This window comes from Macaca mulatta, chromosome 7, assembly GCF_049350105.2.
Source record: "Macaca mulatta isolate MMU2019108-1 chromosome 7, T2T-MMU8v2.0, whole genome shotgun sequence".
NCBI lineage: Eukaryota > Metazoa > Chordata > Mammalia > Primates > Cercopithecidae > Macaca > Macaca mulatta.
In genome coordinates this window covers 85124391-85146728 of record NC_133412.1, presented here as the reverse complement: position 1 = coordinate 85146728, position 22338 = coordinate 85124391, and the positions used below count along the sequence as shown (strand labels likewise).

At 37.5% G+C, this 22338-nt stretch overlaps 1 long non-coding RNA gene across 1 annotated transcript in view; it reads left to right on the top strand.

Moving 5' to 3' along the window:
• Positions 1 to 22338, top strand: part of LOC106999301 (uncharacterized) — a 47783-nt gene that overhangs the window by 13832 nt on the left and 11613 nt on the right. The window lies entirely within an intron of this gene.

The window sequence follows — 22338 nt, the reverse complement described above, 5'->3', positions numbered from 1 at the left end:
AATTTAAGTGTTGCAAAGATAGTGATGTGTGACAGTTGTTTTCTTAGAAACTCCTATTTGGGAAAACTAAGCAGGTTGACTATATCCAGAGCCTTTGACTCTATGCTGACTCAGCACATTACATGATGTAGCATATTTAATATTCAGAAGCCACTATTCACTCCAGGAGATAGTGACAAAGCTCACCTTCAAAGAAGTTTAAATTCTGTGTCAACAGGTATAATACATACAGAATCAATACCAATCTATAAATTACACGTATAACACCATACTCTCGTATGTCTAAGGAAAGTCAAAAATTACAAGTCAGGGGCTAATAATGCCCAGTCAAAACCAGTAGTAGAGACATATGCAACTTTCATCTACATGGTAATTAAGAGGCTGCATGCTCTGCCAAAGAGATCTTCCTTCATTGCAAAATGGCGGCATTGATTAATTACAATGAGAAATTGTCAGTTCTAGGTATATTTGGTGTGATCAGTTTTACATCACAGAAACAATGGCCATAAATTCACAAGCCACTTCCTAATAATGAGGCAAATTTCTGGCCCTAAAGCCCAGGATCAATGCCGTCTGCCTGGTCACAGCCAAGTGTCTGGAACACTGGACTCATCATTCCTTATTCACCACCATGCTACAGAGGTTGCTGTCAATTTTGGAAATAATTAAAGAGGGAGGATTATTTGCACGCTACTATTGGCAGAGAAAAAGAAAGCTTGCAATGATCTTCATTAAGAAGGTGGGACAGAAATATGGATGTGGGGTGCAAAGCGGGGTCAGAGTTGATTTTGGTTTTGCAGTACTCTGGGATGGAGTTACTAGATACAGAATTATAAGTATATAACCCTGTGTTCTGGGCAGAGTTTGAGAGAAAACCTTAGAATAGATGTAGGATTCTCCTTAATTATGCCTGCCTATTTATGCTCTTATTCTGTACTTGCTTTTTATTGCTATTATTTTCTTTATCTAAATCACTAAGAAGATTCTGTCTCGAGAGTCAGAACTCTTCATAAAGCAAGGCATTAACCATTGTCCCCATCCTCCCGTGATGCCATGGCCACCACCCTTGAGCCTCTGCAGAAAGGTGTTGGGACTTCCAGAGTAGTGGGGTTGAAATGGATGATCTGGATCTCGATCATTCTCTCTGCCTCAGGCTTTGGAATGATGCCAACTTACTGCCCACCTGGGCACAGTGCTTTGATCAGGACACAGACCCTGTCAGGGATGTTTATAATCCACACGGAGAGATTAAATGTCAGTACCTTTCCCCAATACAACATCCAAATAAAGATGATTTCATTGGGGGCCAAGCCTTAAGAACATCCAGAACTGCTCAGAGCCATCACTAATTGTTCCTATTTTTCATCTGAAGAGCTTGGCAGGTCCATGACATTATAGCAAAAGTCTTCCCACTAGGACCTTGCCAATTTCAGCTTTAATTCCATCAGTAAACAACTTTGACTGTGTTGGGAAAATTCTATTAATCATTCATGTTCTGCAAATAATGATACACAAAGGAGCTGTCAGCACTAGGCAGCAACTTTCCATTTGTTTGGTAATTAAGAACTCCAGGCCACCTAATGGTGCTGAGATGCAAATTCATTGCCTGGTTGGAGCCACTGGAATGGGCTGAAAAGGATTCACTTGCACTTAAACCCCTAATGTCAGATGATTTGATGGATTTTTCCTGCTTTTCTTAGGTGAACAGCAAGAATATTGCTTCAAGCTGAAATGGTACACTTTGAAAAAACCACGTGCTTCTTTCAAGGAGATACAAACTCTTTAGAACACATAGTTTTTGTTATTATTTTACTTTAAGTTCTGGGAGACATGTGCAGAACATGCAGATTTGTTACATAGGTTACAAGAACACATACTTTTCAAACCTGTTTCTGAGTGATGTTTTGATGATACAAATATATAAATGTACATTTTTCCTGAGCTGAAATTTTTCATCACCTGAATACCATGAAATTTACTTTCATTAAAAACATGAGTGGGATTTTGTTTTCCTCCATAGAAACGCTATCATTTAGCAGAACCCAGAAAACTTTAGAACTGAAAATCTCCATGCAACGGGTAAACAGGTCATTAAAAAAAAAAAAAGAAAAAAAATCTGAGTTGTGCATAACTACATCTATATTGAAACTCAAAAAACAATTTGATACTTAGAGTTTACCAAGAATTCAACCACGACATTAGGAAAGGCCGTGAAACTAATCATCTGGAAGGCCAGAGGTTGCTAGTGGATCTCTACTGGTTTCTTATATTAATCAGAAAATTTCACCACAATGTCACACTTAGGAATCCAGATGGCATTCAAATGCTCCAAGTCCCCTATCTCTATTTTCTTTCCGCCACTACCTTCTTCTTATCATAAAAATGTCCAGTTGAACATTCTATGTCTCATAGGAAGCTACTGGGAAACGGTCCAGTCAGGTGCAACTCGTGCATTTATGGAATTTTTAAAAAGGGACATTCTCAGTGACACTTTCTGAACAACACGCTGTATTCTTTTTTTTTTTTTTGGTGAGACAGAGTGTCGCTCTGTTGCCCAGGCTGGAGTGCAATGGCACGATCTCGGCTCACTGCAACCTCTGCCTCCCTGGTTCAAGCAATTCTCTGCTCAGACTCCCGAGTAGCTGGGGTTACAGGGGTCTGCCACCAGGCAAAACCAAAATCCCCTCTGACCCAGCTTTGCACCCCACATCCATATTTCTGTCCCACCTTCTTAATGAAGATCATTGCAAGCTTTCTCTTTCTCTGTCAATAGTAGCGTGCAAAAAAAAAAAAAAAAAAAAAAGAAAAATTTTGCATTTTTAGTAGAGACAGGGTTTCACCATCTTGGCCAGGCTGGTCTTGAACTCCTGACCTCGTGATCCACCTGCCTCATTATAGCATCCCAAAGTGCTGGGATTATAAGCATGAGCCACCGTGTCCAGCCCAACACTCTGTATCCTTGCCTCTTGGTTACTTGTTCTTCAAGAAGTTTTCCCTCTAGCTGAGAAAAACGTGCTGCAGCAGAATTCCAGGACTTCTTATTAACAAACGTGATTCAGATTTAATTCTTCTTGGATATGTTTAGATTTCAAGTGGGGCTTCTATTTTTAAGTAAAATGTTTTTGTCTATAGCTGAATATGTACTGTAAAATGTAAACTTTAATTATGGCTTTATATGAGCAATCCTTTTTAAAAATGTAAAAGTGTAGGGAATTTATAGTTCCTTAATATTCATTTGTTTCTTATAGTTAGGTAGTAGTCTGCCTTGTATTTAATTCTCTTTCCAGAGACTTCTTCTCAACATTTTCCTTCCCAGTAAATTTTATGGACTTAGACAATAAGAAAATATCCTAAAAGAATCATATTAGAAAAAGCTTTTACTCAATGACCCATTTGCTAGTTAGGGAGATTATTATAAACTCAATACTAATCAATTATGCCTAAAACAAATTGAATACAAAACATAACCAGAGAAAATAACATTGCCCTATACTCTTTTCTTCCTTTCCACATGAAAGGTGTTTATATGAATGCATGATATTCCATTATGCTGTTTAAATTATTTAAAAGCATTTTTCTGTTTTCTTAAATACACAGGCTACATTGACTATGCACGTTTAAATTTCCATTTTGCCTCTATATACATATATATATGTCACACAAATAACAAATGGTTGCATTGATGTGTCTCCAATACCACATTTGTGATTTCTTTTTGGAAAAAAATGAAAATAAAAAAGTCATTCTGTGATGTTTTAGCTCCGGAGGAAGTTTTCACATGATCAACTCACACAAATTGATAATTTGGGTATGTATATTTTGAGAGCTGCATGAGACAGGTGGAAACAGTAATGTTATTTTATTTTATTTTTTTGAGACAGAGTCTCGCTCTGTTGCCCAGTCTGGAGTCCAATGGCACGATCTTGGCTCACTGCAACCTCCGCCCAGGTTCAGGTGATTCCTGCCTCAGCCTCCCAAGTAGCTAGGACTACAGGCATGTGCCACCACGCCTGGCTAGTTTGTTGTATTTTTAATAGAGATGGGGTTTCACCATGTTGGTCAGGATGGTCTCAATCTCCTGACCTCGTGATCCACCCGCCTCAGCCTCCCAAAGTGCTGGGTTTACAGGCATGAGCCACTGCGCCCTGCCACAGTAATGTTATTAAAACACTGACTCCATTTGCCCCCGACTTTCTGCGGTGATCTGGGTGAGAGAGGTTTGTTGTGCAGGAGGAGAATGAGGAAGATGTGAAGAAGACCAGGCTCCGTGGATACCCATCTTCATGACAACTTCGCTACCCCCAACGCAGAATTATTTCCTTTTTATTCCACCTCAGTCTCCTTTACCACAGCTGCAAAAAGGTCAGACTCACATTTCAATCTTAGATCACTACTTCCTAGCTTTTTGGCCCTTTCTCACTCTATACACCATATTCCACCTACTTTTCAACTTCACCAAGTCCTGATCCCTGCACTTCTACTCTCAGGATATTCCTGGCTTCTTTTCCTTTCTGTGCTTAACCTAGAACTCTATGGATAATATCCCAAATATCATCAACCCAACATTATCTGTGGCCTCATGCTCTCTACCTTCAGCTTCTGCTGGGGCCAGCCTCAAAGGCATGAGACCATACACCCTCAGAGGGCCCATATCCTCAGAACGTGGCCCTCATCCGTGGTTTATGATTTTCTACTCATAATCTTAAAATTTTGTCTAACTACCTTTGCGTTTGTATTTTGCTGGTGAAGTCCAATGGGTCAATGAACATGTGTCAGGGGCTGGGACCCTCTGTTCATGCACAGACCTACCTGCCACCCCCTGTTCACCACCTTGGGATAAGTTTTTACCTGTATGCTCCCTCACCTCTACTAAAAATCACTGCTGCCCTTCACCTGCACTGAGTCCTGGAGAAACATACGAGAGGATCAGGGTTGGGCACCTGCACCTCAAGTCATGAGCTACGGGTGTCTACACCAACCTCATGAGTACCCTAGAGCCATAGAGAACATCTCAGCAGTAAATAGCCAATAAAAAATACCTTCACAGGTGAAGAGAGAGATCATGGAAGAAAGGAAAATACCTTTCTTCTGCTTTATTTTTTTTTTAGATGGAGTCCCACTCTGTCACCCAGGCTGAAGTGCAATGGCACAGTCTCGGCTCACTGCAACCTCTGCCTCCTGGGTTCAAGCAGCTCTCCAGCCTTAGCCTCCCATGTAGCTGGGATTACAAGCACCCACCATCATGCCTGGCTATTTTTGTAGAGATGGGGTTTTGCCATATTGGCTAGGCTGGTCTTAAATGCCTGACTTCAGGTGATCCATCCTCCTCGGCCTCTCAAAGTGCTGGGATTATAGGCATAAACCACCACACTCAGTCTTCTCTGCTTTTTGAACAAGGGGCCCCTATATTCATTTTTCACTAGGTGTCACAAATGAGGAAATCATCCCTGGCCTTGGCCTTCCAGCAGGGTCTCACAAAGCTGTGGACTGGCTGTGCTTCTAATCTCATCTCTGCATCATCTTCCAAGCTCACTGGTTGTTGGCAGAATTCATCTCTTTGTGGCTGTAGACCTGAGGTCCTGTTTCTTGACCAAAGACTGCTCTCAACCCCCATAGGCAGTTCTTAACTTCATGTGATAAAGATGCTTCCATATTCAAAACCAGCCCCTCCATGACTCCTGTGAAATTTCTCTCACTTCAGAAAGGCCCTGCCCTTTTTCGGGGCTTGGTGAGGAGGTCAGGCTCAGCAGATAATTTGCCTACTGATTAACTCAAAGCCAACTGATTAATGACATTAATTATATTTGCTATATATCCCCTTTGCCATGTAAGATTACATAATCTCAGTGAAGTCCCATGTAATCCAGAGGTTTCACCCACACTTACAAGGAGGAACTAAGACAAGGCATGCATAGGAAGGGGTGGGGATCTTGGGGACCATTTTAGAATACTGCCCACCACATTAGCTGTTCAAGGAAAGAGGGACATCTCTAGATAAGGTGTCATTTCAAAATGGTAAGCGCTGGGAGCTGCATGCTCCAGGTGCCATGAGGCACGGAGGAGGAGTTCTTGACCAGAGTCGACGATGTGAGAAATCCTGGCCTACATGAGGACACTGGAGTCTTAGAAGAACTAACAAGTGACACTGAGGCCCAGCTTAAGTTGAAGACTACGAGGTATGATGTGTTTGCTGCAGACATCGGCAGCTGAGGAGAGTCCATGCAGAGACTGTGATGCTGGAAAGCAGAGGCCAGGGCTGACTACCTCATTTGTGTTGTTTTAAACTGCTACATTCATGGTGATTTAGTACACAGCAACAGAACATTAATACACATGGGAAGTTCTTCAATATCAGAAACTGAAAGTTTTTTTTTCATTTCTGTTCCCCACTCACGTTCACAACTCCCAATTCTTAACAAGGGTTCAATGCTTCCATGGTTGCATGCTCTTTGAATTTTTAATTTATTCAAGGAAGTCAATAATGAGTTATCATGTTTAAATCCCATTATAAGTAGCATAATTATTATTATATTATTTTTATAAACCTCACCTCAAGAGGCCGAAGGGGGACCTTCCTTTCGTCTGTTTTTCCCTCACACCTCACACTCCACAACCCGCACCTACACACAGATAAAGTTTCTTTTCAACGTTCCCCTACACTTTTCAAGATAAAGCTCATGCTCTCTTCTCGGAAACAAACAAAAAAACAAATTTAGCTTCCAGAAGCTTACATCTCAGGAAATTGTTATTCACAAAGTGCTTTGAAATCTCCAGCACAAAAAATACAAAGAATAAAGTGTCTGCTGATGTACACATATTAAAAACATATGCCATAATATAAGCCCAAGGATCTCAGACCCACAAATAATACAGAAGGCAGCATTTAATTTCCTGGTGGAGAGGCTTCCCATTATTTTCTTTCTCTAACTCCCATTTCCATCAAAGTGAAGAACAAACGCAATTGTCCTACACAAGCAAAATATAGGGAGCTAAAGCCATTATTCGAGACCATTTGGAATCTAAATGTAGATAAACGTATAAACTTACAGGACCTTTGCAATCATGATCAACTGTGGTTAAGAATTGGTGTTTCTGAATGTTAGAAAAGTGCTCAGTCCTGCAAAGGGCCATGCTCACAGCAGATCCCTACTGTAAATCTGGTCAATTTGTTTTTAAATTTAAGTAACATATATATGACATAACATTTACATTTTAAGTGTACAGTTCAGTTATATTAAATATGTTCACATTGTAGTGCAATCTCCAGAACATTTTCACCTGGAAAAATGAAACTCTATACTCCTCATAACAATAACCTCCCATTTCCATTTTCTTCCAGCCTCTGGGATCACCCATTCTTCTTTCTGTCTCTATAAATTTTACTACTCCAGATACTTCATATAAGTGGAACCATATGATATTGGTCTTTTTGTGATTGGTGTATTTCACTTAGCATAATGCCTTCAGGTTCATCCATGTGATAACATGTGTCAGAAGTTCCTTCCTTTTTAAGGCTGAATAATATTTCAGCTTTAGGTATGTGACACCTTTTTGTTTATCCACTCATTTGACCATGGACACTAGGGTGGTTCCTACCTTTGGTCTATCATAAATACTACTTCTATGAACATGGGTGTGCAAATATCTCTCTGGGACCCTGCTTTCAATTCTTTTGGGCATATACCAACAAGGAGAATGGCTGGATTATATGGTATTTCTATTTTTAATTATTTGAGGAACTGCTGAACTGCTTTCCATAGTGACTGTACTACTAGGAATCTGGCCAGTTTTTCAAATGATAATTTCTTATTCTTTCATTATTAAAATAATATTTATACATATATGTATATATACATTTATAGACACTAATTGTTCTTTTTGTTAATTATGTACAATTGACATTTGGTGACCCAGACAAAACTGCTAACTTTAAAACTATAGATTAATTTTATGTAGTTTATTGAAAAAAAGGGGGAGAGGGGATACTTATGAACATGATGGGCAAGTTCAAATTCTTAAAGAATGAAGATATTTTAAAATATGTTAGATTTTAAATTCCTATTCTATCAGTCAGGTCAGGCTGCCATAACAAATACTAGAGAGACTGGGTGGATTAAACAACAGAAATTTATCTTCTCACTGTTCTAGAGGCTGAAGGGTCTAAGATTAATGTGTTCACCTGTTCCCTTTATGGTGAGGGCTCTCTTCCTGGCTTGCAGACAGTCATCTTCTCACTATGTCCTTATATGATGCAGTGAGAAAGAGAAAGAGACTCGTTTTCTTCTTTTATAGCCACAAATTCTATATAGAATTAGGGCCCCGTCCATACAACCGCATTTAAATTTACTATCTCCTGATAGTCCTACGTGCAAATACAGTCACATTGGGGGTTAGAGATTAAATGTACAAATTTGGAGAAATATAATTCAGTCCATGGCACCCACCAACAGTACACAAGGATTTCAATTTCTCCACATCCATACAGGCAATTGTTTTTTTTTTTTGCTTTTTCTGGTAGTAGCCATTCTAATGAGTGTGAGGAATCTGGTCAGTTTTTTTTTAAAAAAAACGAACTCAATAATTTCCTATTAAAAAAATGTTTCATTTAAAAATAATATTTATATATATACATTTATAGACACTAATTGTTCCTTTGTGAATGATGTACAATTGATATTAGGTGCCCCAGATGAAACTCCTAACTTTAAAACTATAGATTAATTTTATGTAGTTTACTGAAAAAAAAACTGAAGAGGGGAGGCTTATGAACATGATGGGCAGTAAGTTCAAACTCTTAAGGAATGAAGATGATTTTTTTAAATGTTTTGGACTTGTATACTTTTTTCATATTCCTTACCATGTAAGACTCTTTACTCTCAGAGTCGAGGATCTTTGCGGTTCTCAATGTTTTGGTGATAAAGTATAAGCCACAGGAGCGATAGGTGCCAGGGCTAATTTCAATTACAATTTGCTGTATAGAGAGCAGCAAGTCATTCAGTTTCTCCCACCCCCAATTTCTCCAATCGTAGTAGAGGAATACTTAACTTATTCAATCTATGACATAAGATTTTTGAAAGGATTAACTGAGGCCAAAGATGACAATATTTCATCCATGCTAATGAAACTTTAAATATGTTGAAGAGATCTTTGCAAAAAGTATTCTTATGTTCAGTGGCTGCAGAGCAAATCATTGTCTCTGCTTCTTTGGCTATAACACAGATTTTGTGCAATTCCACATTGCACAGAGTGCTAGGAGATAGCTGTACCAAGATGGGGAAGGACACCAATGGTGATTTTGGTGCTCATGTCATGTAGTGGGTATTTAGCAATTTCCACAAGCCTTATTATGTAAAATAAAACACATGGTAACCCACACAAAGTGAAATAAATAGTCTCCAAGCTGTGGAAAATATTCTATTATCTAAACTACAGCTGGCTCAACTATCGTATGTTTGCTTATCACTTTATTTCCTTTTTCTTTTTACTGAATTGGAAAATATTTTAAGTCACAATTATAGATTATCAGTAATGGCAGCAACTGTTTGGTGGCATCTGTCAGATAATTCCAGATATTTGGATCTAATATGTGCCCTGAATTATGAAGATGTTTCTCCCAGAAGACTACTTTTAGCACATCATCAGATGCCATGTTCAATCTCACCTGACATTCAAAAACTGGAACGGGAGATGGCTGCACTAGATTCTCAATCCTCTCTTGGTTGGACTCAGCCCTGAATAATATTTCTTCATGTGTAGTACAGTATTTGAAGTATTTTTAATAGCCTCAATAATATATTATCAGTTCATTTTTGTCAAAATGAAAAATATTGAGCCCCCTTAAAATGCTAATTTTTCTTTTCAAAAATAGTAATCATGATATGAATACCCTATAATTAGGTTCAGGTAATTCAAAATAATGAATAACTAAGATGTATCACTTGAAGTCATAGAAAGAGTCTTCTGGCTTTATCCATCTCATGAAAAAAGCATTTGTATATAATTTTACAGTTGACAAACCCAAGTGATAAAGTTTCATTAGCATGGATGAAGTATTGTTTTCTTTGGAAAATCAGATTCTTGGCTTCACTAATAATTTCTTCCTCCAGGATGCTAAAGAGGCTGGCCTCAATATTATCACAGTAACAACTTTCTATAGAACTTCTTAATACTGAGTGTAGATTGGGGTAAACTTGTTGGCCAACTATTCTCTGTTGTTCTCCTACAACCTGTTTTATTCTTATAGCAATGGTGTTTTTTGCTGCACACTTGGAGGCTGTTCTGTTGTTCCTGGTTCCAATGTGACTTTTCTAATCTCACTTCACCTTATGCCCAATGATCAATAATTAATTAAATACTCACATCTTCTGGAGCACAGGTTTTCAACAGTAAACACAACTTCATCAAACACTCTTCTTTCATATATGCACTATATACAACAGAATATTAAAATCAGGGTTTTTGTCTCAATTTTTGCTGAGTCACCCCTTACCCATCCCTAAAAATAACATCAATCAAATCCATATTCCCTAAAAAAGATATTAGGCAATATTTTCAGGATTTGTAAAGACTATATATAAAAACTTGTTTTGAAACCTTCTCCTATCACCTACCTCCAGACTACAAAATCTAAGATAGAGATTGGAGGATTTCTTTGAGAATTTTTAAAAATCCTACAGCCTGTTTTTTTCACTCCTCTTCCTAAAGGGCAGAAGAATGAAATACTTCTCCTTATCTTAAATCTGTTGAGGTAGGCTTCCTAGAGATTACTTAGATTATTTTAGTATATAATTCTTGAAGTTTGGAAGGGTAAGGTGGGACATGGTGGGCAAAATTTAAAAATAGGAGGCTAAGTACATATTAACCAATAGAAAATCTAGGTAGGAATGCCTGTCACTACTGGCCAAAGGAGAAAGAAGGGGAAATAAATGGCCCATGTTAGAAGCCTGTTGCATTTACACTCATGAAGCCACCAGAATCAGTGAGGGTTTTCTTACAGACTAGATAGGGAAAAGGTCAAGGAGAGGGAACAGCCTGGAGACATATTAATTTTTCCCAGATTAACTGCCTGGAGGAAATATTGAACCAACATAGGATGAAGCACAGTATAGCTGATAGATACCTGAGTGACTTTTAGGAAGAAACTAAATTGTTCTCATTATGAGAAGTAGACTCTAAGATCTAGTGGGGGCTAATAATAGTATCCTTACTAGGCCCCAAACAAGGAGGAGAATTTATCTACCATTAGAGACCAAACAAAGTTAGCTCAAGATATCCACCATGGCCAGAGGAAATCAATCCAACATGGCCAGAGGAAAGCAAATCATACTGATCCCAGCCAAGAGAAAAACACAGCCTCGGCTCACAATGATGAGAGAAAGGAAGAAAAACTCATCAAGGGAATAAAGGTGGCGGCCACTTATCACAGGTTCTATGTGAAACTATCAAAGCTGGCTCAAACCAAGGGGAGAGAAGGAGCTTTCTTGAAATGTGTTTTTGCTTATTGCCTAGGCATTTAATTCCTGAACAAAGACTATTTAAATCTTAAAGATTAAAGGATGTTTTTCAAGTCTGAAAATCATAGGACTCAAATTAGCTTTCAATTCAGGGGCCAGGAAATGGCAAGCCCCGCTGTGTGAGTTTGGAGGGGTGAAGAATAGTGGAGGGAAGGTGTGAGAGAATAAAATTTTTTTCTTTTGGCTCCATGTAAGTTATGTATACCCACGCCAGAACTGCAAGAACATCCATGGCATAGACTGCAGCTCCCACCTTATGAAAAGTGTTATCTATATAAGAACAATATTGCATGATAAAATAATTTTATTTACCAGGTGCAGTGGCTCATGCCTGTAATTTCAGCACTCTGGGAGGCCTAGGGGAGTGGATCACCTGAGGTCAGGAGTTTAAGACCAACCTGACCAACAAGGTGAAACCCCATCTCTACTAAAAGTACTAATATTAGTGGGGCGTGATGGCGGGCGCCTGTAGTCCCAGCTACTCAGGAGGCTGAGGCAGGAGAATTGCTTGCACCAGGGAGGCAGAAATTGCAGTGAGCCGAGATTGTGCCATTGCACTCCAGCCTGGGTGACAAGAGCAAAACTCCATAAAAAAAAAAAAAAAAAAAAAAAATCAATTGATAGTTTTGTTTTTCTTCCATGAATAATACATTTTTTTTACATGTGACTAATTTCACAAGTCTCCTGTGTAACTCGTAGCTATTCAAGGCGAAAGTTGTGTAACTTTGAAAGACCCCTGAGTAATTCCAGTTTGTTCTTTATTTTTACTAAAAAGCGTGACAGGTATTTTACGCTCATTTTAGGGAGGAAAAAAAAACAGAACTCAATTGGCTTATCATAAAGGTGATAGATTATGTTTTATAAGAACACAAAGCACCTGTTTCTTGTTAGTCTTTGACTGAACTTCACACTAGTTAACACTCTGGGAACCAGTGAAAGGTTAATTTGTACTATAAAATTCAATTCTCAGATATTCATTGTCATGCTTCTAATCACATTTCTTTTTGGCCACCAGGCCAAATTCAATTGTAACAATACATGCAGGTTTGCAATATGTATTCACACTGGAGACCTGGGCATTGTTTCTATTTATGCTGATATTCTAGGTTATAATAGTGCATTACTTTTTACATCTGAATGAACTAGCCGAATATCTATTTTGGGCAGTTGAAGATACAAAGCAATATAGTCATTGATACAGTTTGGATGTTTACCCTTGTCCAAATTTCATGTTGAAATGTAATCCCCAGTGTTGAAGGTGGGGCCTGGTAAGAGGTGATTGAATCATGGGGACAGATTCCTTATGACCTGATGCTGTCCTCGTGATAGTGAGTTCTTGCAAGATTTGTTTAAGTATATAGTGCTCACTTGCTCCTGCTTTTGCCATGTGACATTCCTGCTCTATTCCTGCTTCTGCTTGGCCTTCTGCCATGAGTAAAATCTCCCTGAGGCCCCCGAAGGCTTAGCAAAGCTGGCACCATGCTTGTACAGCCTGCAGAACTGTGAGCTAATTAAGCCTCTTTTCTTTATAAATTATACGGTCCCGGTCTTTATAGCAATGCAAGAACAACTTAATACAGTCGTGATGGCAAAAATTAAAAACTATGTAGTTAATGAAACATAGAAGATACAATTTCAAATGATTTGTAAAATGTTAGCAGGGATGAGTTGTACCTTGGTAAATTGATACAAATAAACATTGTCTGAAGAATTCACTCTTTGTTTGATAAAAAACTATCTTTAAGAAACTGATAATAATGAGGCAAGAAAATTTCTATAAAAATAATAATAGGCAGGGCCCCGTGGCTCACGTCTGTAATCCCAGCACTTTGGGAGGCCAAGGCGGGCAGATCACAGGGTCAGGAGATCAAGACCATCCTGGCTAACACGGTGAAACCCTGTCTCTACTAAAAATACAAAAATTAGCTGGGCATGGCGGTGTGCACCTGTAGTCGCAGCTGCTGGGGAGGCTGAGGCAGGAGAATGGTGTGAACCTGGGAGGCGGAGCTTGCAGTGAGCCGAGATTGCACCACTGCACTCCAGCCTGGGAAAGAGAGTGAGAGTCCATCTCAAAAAATAAAAATAAAAAAATAAAAAAATAAAAAAGTAAAAAAAAAATAATAATAAAGTTTACATTTTAAACTTAAAATGTATGTGAACTAAATTTTTTTAATTTTTTTCCTTTGAAACTTCCAAACTTCTCACAGATCACTCCCAAGCACTGGTGCCACAGCACCATGTCATCCTCATCCTCTGCAGAATAGCATGATACATCACTGGATGTCTTCTTGTTGATTGCCTTCTCTAAGGCAGACATTGACTTAGGCATTTGGAACACAGTGTTGAAGAACACAATTATGTAGCCTACCCTCCAAAAGCTTACACTCTAGCAAAGAAGTCATATAAAAACTCATCATTAGGCCAGGCGTGGTGGTTCACTCCTTTAATCCCAGCACTTTGGGAGGTGAGGAGGGCGGATCACCTGAGGTCAGGAGTTCGAGACCAGCCTGACCAACATGATGAAACCCTGTCTCTACTAATACAAAAATTAGCTGGGCATGGTAATGCATGCCTGTAATCCCAGCTACTTGGGAGGCTGAGGCAGGAGAATCACTTGAACCCAGGAGGCAGATGTTGCAGTGAGCCAAGGTAGTGCCATTGCACTCCAGCCTGGGCGACAAAAGCAAAACTCCGTCTCAAAAATAAATAAGTATAAATAAAATAAAAAATAAAAATCCATAATTAAAATAGCATCAGGAACACTTGACCTGATAAAGAGGTGGATCTTGTGAAGTCATATAACCTGAGCCCTGAGGTATGAGTAAAGGATAGGCACTTGAAGCGGGGTTGGCAGTATGTGGTGTGTGTGTGTGTGCACATTTGTGCATGTGTGTGTTGGTTGGGAATGTTGGGTGGGGTAGTAAGTAGAGCAAATGAAGCAGGGGAGCACAATGCCATAGATAATCAAAAGGAATTACCAAAGATAAGATAATTACAGAGCATGCCTAGGAGTTGAAGTCCTGCCAGAAAAATGGGAAATGGATTCACCAGAGACAAGTGGGGGACCCACAGCAGCAAGTATAAAGTCAATTGTTGAATGTGCATAAACAGAGAAATTCCTAAGCATGATGATGAGACGTTGTATTATTTGCTTTCTTAATCCTGATAATCAATTATATATAGTAATAATAATACTCCCATTTTCAAAATTTACACTGCACCAGCCATAATAGCATTTCTATTAATACATTTCTGATAACATTCACGAAAGATCATACACTTAAAAGCTGTGAGATCAATCAGTTGTAATACATCAAGCTCCACCTCAGAGCAGCAGATTGCCACCTCTGGCTACCACTCACAGGTAGCAAGAGCAATTTCATTTGGATCCGTTGTGCTTTCTAGTTTACAGCATGTGCATTGTACTTGTGCTTAGATGTGAAGCATTTTATCAGCATTATTAAGCTTATCATGTGGGAGACATGCAAAAGCACTGAGAGTAATGGAACTATTGGTAAAAAAAATACATACTCTTACAATGAAAACATCAACAATTTTATTTTTTTACTAAACGTTTTAAAAAGTTTGAGATACAGAGAAATCTCTTTCACCCTTTATCCAGTTTCCCCCCATGGTAACATATTGGAAACTATAATGTAATATTATAACCAGGATAATGGCATTGATACAGTCAAAATAGAGAACGTTTTCATCACTGCAAGGGTTTACAATGGCACCCTCTTATAGTCACATTTAGCTACCTTCTCTCAGCCTCTTCTTTAACCCCAATCCCCCTTATCCGTTCTGCATTTCTATAATATTGTCGTTTTGAGCATCTTATGTAAAGGAAATTATATGCTATGTAACTTTTTGAGATTGAAGTTTTTTTTAATTATTCAACATAATTCTCTGGAGATTCATCTAGGTTGAGTGTGTCAATAATTCATTCCTTTTCATCGCTTAGTAACACTTCTTTGTATCAATGAACCACAGTTAGCTTAACCATTCACTCATTGTAGAACATTCTGGGTTATTTTCAGTTTAGGTCTATTATAAATAAAACAGCCACAAACATTCATGTACAGGGTTTTGTGTGAACATAAGCCTTCTCATCTCTGGTGTAAATCCAGCACTTGTTAATAGAACATGTCCACATATTAATAGCATGTTTAGTTTTTTAAGAAATTGCCAAACTGTTTTCCAGAATGGCTGTGACATCTACCTTTCTCACTGGCAATGTATGAGTGATCCAGGTTCTCTGCAGCATTGCCAGTATTTGCTTTTGACTCTCTCTCTCTTTCTCTTTCTCTATCTATATAGTCAAAATACATGCATATATTTGCTTTTGACTACATATATATATTTGCCTTTCACTATTTTTTGCTTTTGAATATATATGTATACATAATTCATTGTGTATATATGTATATTGTGTGTACATATGTATATTATGTGTGTGTCTACATATATATGTATACACACATATATATATACAGTTTTTAAATTTTAGCCATACTGTTAAGTGTGCAGTGGCTATCTTGTGATTTTAATTTATATTCCCCCAAAGACTAATCAAATTGAACATTTTATCATACACGTATATGCCATCTGTATATTCTCTTGGGGAAAATGTCTCTTCATGTTTTCTCCCCACATTTTGTGAATGGGTTATCATTATTATTTACTGTTGAGTTTTGAGAGTACTTAATATATTTTTAGATACCAGTCTTTTGTCAGTTTGCAAATATTTTCTCCCAGTTGGAAGCTTGTTTTTTCATCCTCTTAACAAGATGTTCCACAGAAAAAAAGTTTTTAATTTTGGGGAAGTCCAATTTATCAATTTTTTCTTTTATAAAACTTGTTTTTAGTGACTAGTTTCAGAACTCTTTGCCTAGTCCTAGATTCCAAAGGTCTCCTATTTTTTTTTTCTCTAAAAGTTTTATGGTTTTACATTCTACATTTAAATCCTTGAGCCATTTCAGTTAATTTTTGTACAAGATGTAAGAATTAGATAAAAGTTCATTTTTCTGTTTTGCCTCTGTATGCTAATTTCCTTAGCACCATTCCTTGAAAAGGCTATCTTTCCTCCATTGAATTGCCTTGGCACCTTTGTCAAAAATTACTCTGGCATATTTGTGTGGGTCTGAGTTCTCTGCCCTTTCTTATTGATCACGAAGTACAATGTTAGCTGTAGATTTTTCCTGGTAGCTCAAATTGAGAAATTTTCCCTCTATTCCTACTAATCTGAAAGTTGTCTGTTTGATTCCTTTAATCATGAGAGGGTGTTGAATTTCATAAAATGCTTTTTCCTGCACGGGCTGATATAGTCATGCAATATGTTTTTCTTTAGATTGTTAATATGATGGCTTACATGGATTGATGTCAGAATATTGAACCATTCTGCATCCTTAGAATAAACCTCACTTCGTCATTGATCCATGCCTAGCTATTTCTTTTCTGAGAGTTAATTCATTATGAAGTTAATTTTTAAAATATTTATACAAATATTCAAATTATCTATGACATATTGAGTACATTCTGGAAGTTTGCGTTTTTATAGTAACTGGTCCATTTCACTAAATTGTCAAAGTTATGTGTGTAAAATTATGGAAAATATTTCCTTATTCTTTAGATAGTTGCAGGATCTGCAGTAATATTTCCTGTTCCACCCCTAATATTGGTAATTTGTGTCTTCTCTCTTCTATCATTGTCAATCATACTAGAGTTTTGTCAATTATATTGACTTTTTATGAAGAACCAGCTACGTTTAATTGATTTTCTCTATTGTCTTTCTTTTTCCCAGTTTCATTTTCTGTTTTATGTTTATTATTTTCTTCCTTCTGTTTTCTTTGTGTTTATTTTGCTCTTTTTATTTTCAAATCCTTGAGGTGAGAGACTAGATTATTTTGAGACTTTTCTTCTTTCTTAATGTATGCATTTAGACTTACAAATTTTCCTATCAATACTGCTTTAGCTGCATCCCACTAGTTTGATTTCTTGTTTTTCATTTTAATTTGGTTCAATTTAGTTTTTTTTAATTTCTCTTGAGACTTTCTCTTTGACCTTCTATCTAGAAATGCATTATTTAGTTTTTCAGTGTTTGAAGATTTTACTGCCATCTTTCTTATCAATTTCTGTCTAGGTTTTATCGTAATCTTATGTCACATTATTATGATTTTATTATTTTTGAATTTGTTTAGGTTTGTTTTATGGTTAAGGATATGCTTTATCTTGGTATATGTTCTGTGAGTACTTGAAAAGAATGTATATCATGCTGTTTCATGAAGGGTTCTATAAATGTCAATTGAATTCTGTTGGTTGATGGTGTTGGGTTATTCTATATCATTGCTGATTTCCTGTCGAGGTATTCTATCAGTTGTTGAAAGAGGGAAATTGAGCTTTTTAACTACAATTGTGACTTTGTCTTTGTCTTTTCAGTTCTGTCATTTTTTGCTTCACATATCTTGCAGCTTTGTTATTTGCTATACATACATTTAGTATTGTTATATCTTCTTGTATTGAATCTTAAAGAGTATTGTATAACTTTTTTATTATTAATGTCCCTTTCTATATCTGGTAATTTTCCTTGCTCTAAAATTAACATTATCTGATATTAATATAACCACTACTGCTTTAATTAATGTTTGCATGATCTTTTTTCTTCCTTTTACTATCACTCTACCAGTACTTTAACTGGTGCATTTAGACCATTTATAGTTAGTGTAATTGTTTGTATGTTAGGATGAAGTCTGACATGTTATTGTTTTGCATTCTTTTTATTCATTCTGTTTTTTGTTTCTGTTATATCTTTCCTATCTTCCTGTGGGTTACTTGAACATATTTTGGAATTCTCTTTTGATATAATGTTTTCAGTGTGTCTCCTTTACAGCTATTTTAGTGTTTTCTCTAAGTATTACATTAAATATACATGACTAATAGTAGTCTACTAGTGTAGTGATCTTACAACTTTGATTATAGAAATCTTGCCTACCTTTATATTTCTTTACTTTCCCCCAATTAGAATATAATTATCCTAAATATTTTATTTGCATACATTTAGAATCACACAAGGAGGAAGGGGAAATAATAGAGGAAACTGAAAAAAGGGCATTCTGTAGAACTTACTCATATTTTGGGTTACCATATACTTTCTTCTTTCCTTATATTTAATGTTCCTTCTTTATTGTTTTTTCTGATTAAATGAGTTATTTTGGCTATTCTTTTAGAATACATCTACTGGCAACAAATTCTCTTAGATTCTCTTTATCTGAAAGTATCTTGATTTTATTTTCATTACTGAAGGAAATTTTGTTGGATATATAATTCTGGGATGGCTGTTCTTTGCTTTCAGCACTTGAAAAATATAGTGCTACATTTTTCGGGTCTCCATGGTTTCTGAGGATGAATTCTCTATCATTTGAATTTTTTCCCTATAGGTAAGGTTTTCTTATTCTTTCTCACCACTTTGATTTTTTTTGTTTTTATGTACTTTTGGAATTGTAATTGTGATCCATCTTGGCATGTATTTCTTTGGACTTCTTCTGCTTGAGGTTTTGTCAGTTTCTTGAATCGGTAGATTTATATCTTATGATTTGAAAAATTTGGACTTCTTTTTCAACATTTAATGCTGTTCTTATTTTTTTAATTGACAAAAAAATCTATATTTTTAGTCATTATTTCTCTGAGTATTTTTTTCATCTGTGCTCTCTCTCTTCCATTCTCTCAGACCCCAAAGACATAAATGCTACAATTTTGGTTATGGTCCCTCAGGTCCCTGAGGCTTTGTTCAATTTTTTTAGTCTATTTCTTATCTTTTGTTCAAATGTGGCAATTTTTATTATTCTGCTTTCCAGTTCACTAATTTCTTGCTCTGACCCTTCCATTCTGCTGTTTAGCTCATTCACAAATTTTTCTGTTTTGTTTTGTTTTAATTTGGTCATTGTATTTTTTGGTTTTATAATTTCAAATGTCTAAAATTTACAAAATGTGTTCTTTATATTTTCTACTTCTTTGCTGAGATTTCCTGTTTCTCTGCTGAGGCCATCTATTTTTTTTTTTTTTTAATTAGTTTCAAGAAGGTTTGTATACCTGATTGTTGAAGCATTTTAATTATAGCTGGTTTAGAATTTTGTTAGATAGTTCTAATATTTCTGTGATCTCAATGGTGGCATCTATTTATTGTCTTTTTTAATATAGTTTGAGATCTCTTGGTTTTCAGCAGGTTGAAAAGTTTAGGAGACCTCCCAAATCACCCTCAAGTCAGTAATTCACTAGACGCATTCACAGAACTTAGAATTCAACAAAGATCATTTTATGTCTTCAAGCAACTTATAGTTGTCATTTATTGCAGAGAAAAGATAGAGATTAAAAGCAGCAACCAGAAAAGGCATATAGGGCAGGGTCCAAGGGATATAAGTTTTTGATGTCTTCTCTCATTGGAGGTGGAGTATTCAACTGGAGTTTCCCTTCCCTTCCCTTCCCTTCCCTTCCCTTCCCTTCCCTTCCCTTCCCTTCCCTGCCCTTTCATTCCCTTCCCTGCCCTTCCCTGCCCTTCCCTTCCCTTTCTTTCTTTCTGTTTTTTTTTTTTTTTAGTGCAGTGGCATGACCTCGGTTCACTACAACCTCCGCCTCCCAAGTTCAAGAGATTCTCCTGCCTCAGCCTCCTGAGTAGCTGGGATTACAGGTGCCCACCACTAAGCCCAGCTAATTTTTGTATTTTTAGTAGAGATGGGGTTTCACCATGTTGACCAGGCTGGCCTTGAACTCCTGATCTCAGGTGATCCACCCACCTTGGCTTCCTAAAGTGATGGGATTACATTGGAGTTTTCAATTGTCTTCTCCCATTGGAGGTGGGAAGGCAGTGCTCATTTGTCTTAGCAGTGATGGGTGACAACACATGGAGTTTCACCAATCAGGGAAACTCCACCAAGCCTTGGTGTCTACAGTTTTCTTTGGGTGTTGGTTACATAGACGTGGTTGACTGCTCATGTTGTTGACCTTAGTTTTTCGCCCCTTTAGAGATGAAGTCACATGGCCCAAAGGCCCACCATAAATCACACTGTTATCACAGACTATGCTGCATAGCACAAGGCTCCTGTGTAAACAAAGGTACCCTTATTAAGCAGGACATTCTGAGAACTTGTAGGTTAGCACCCAGGATCCAGGGGGAAAGGCTAAATCTTTCTTCAGGCAAGGTTAATCCTTTGCTTCACAGTATGAAGCCTTGACATATGGTATCATGTTATGAGAGTCTGGATCTTATTTAAAGTTCTGCTTCAGGTGGCTTTCTCTGCCACTGCTCCAGCAACAGAAGGAGAGACACTGTGTTTTTTATTTTTGGTTTCCAACTTTTATTTAAGTTCAGGGGTACACATGCAGGATGTGCAGGTTTGTTACAAAGGTAAATGTGTGCCCCGGTGGTTTGCTGCACAGATCATCCCACCACCCAGATATTAAGCCAAGCCTCCATTAGCTATTCTTTCTTTTTCCTTCTCTTCACCCTCTCCTCTGACAGGCCCCAGTGTGTATTATTTCCCTCCCTGTGTCATTTAGTTCTCACTTGTAAGTGAGAATATGTGGCATTTGGTATTCTGCTCCTTTGTTAGTTATAACAAAGGATATGTGGTCTACAGCTCCATCTATGTCCCTGCAAAGGATATAATCTCATTCCTTTTAAAGGCTGCATATTATTCCATGGTGTATATGTACCACATTTCCTGTATCCAGTCTATCATTGATGGGCATTTAGGTTGATTGCTTGTCTTTGCTGTTATGAGTGGTGCTGCAGTGAATGTACTCATGCATGTGTCTTCATAATAGAATGATTTATATTCCTTAGGTTATATAACCAGAAATGGGGTTGCTGGGTCGAATGGTATTTCTAAGTCTTTAAGGAATAGCTACGCTGTCTTCCACAATGGTTGAACTAATTTACACTCCTACCAACAATGTCAAAGTCTTCCTTTTACTCCACAACCTTGCCAGCATCTATTGCTTTTTGACTTTTTAATAATACTCATTCTGACTGGTGTGAGACAGTATCTCACTGTGGTTTTGATTTGCATTTCTTTCATGATCAGTGATGTTAAGCTTTTCTTCATAGGTTCATTGGCTGCATGTATGTCTTCTTTTGAAAAGTGTCTGTTCATGTCCTTTGCCCACTTTTTAATTTTCTTTTTGGTGTAAATTTGTTTAAGTTTCTTGTAAATGCTTGATATTAAACCTTTGTCAGATGGATAGATTGCAAAACTTTTCTGCCCTTCTGTAGGCTGTCTATTTACTCTGTTGATAGTTTCTTTTGCTGTGCAGAGGCTCTTTAGTTGAATCAGATGCCATTTGTCAATTTTTGCTTTTGTTGCAACTGCTTTTGGCATCTTTGTCATAAAATCTTTGCCTGGAAAGGCAATGTCTTATTACTGCCAGGTGGAAACAGAAGTCCAGGTTTACCTCTCAGCTTCCATTGGCATGCTACAGGAGTCATTCTTTTTACTCTTTGGTAGGAGTAGGAGGCCTTGCTTCCCCACATGGTCTTCGCTGACACAGAGTGATGGTGGCCTCATTATTGTGGGTGATTCTGAAAATCCTCACCCTCCAGTAGGCCTCCTCTGATATCACTTGGTAAAGGAGAGGAAGAAGTGCCTCATTATTGCCAAGTCAGGGAGGAATTTCAGGCCCTATGTGTTCCCACTGACACCACGTGAGGAAGCATCATTACCACCTCATGGAGATGAAAGTCCCAGATTTTTGCTCAACTTCTTTGACATCACTTCAACGAGTGCTGGACTCTTTTCAGAGCCTCATGAAGGAGGAAGTGTAGGGTGCCCAG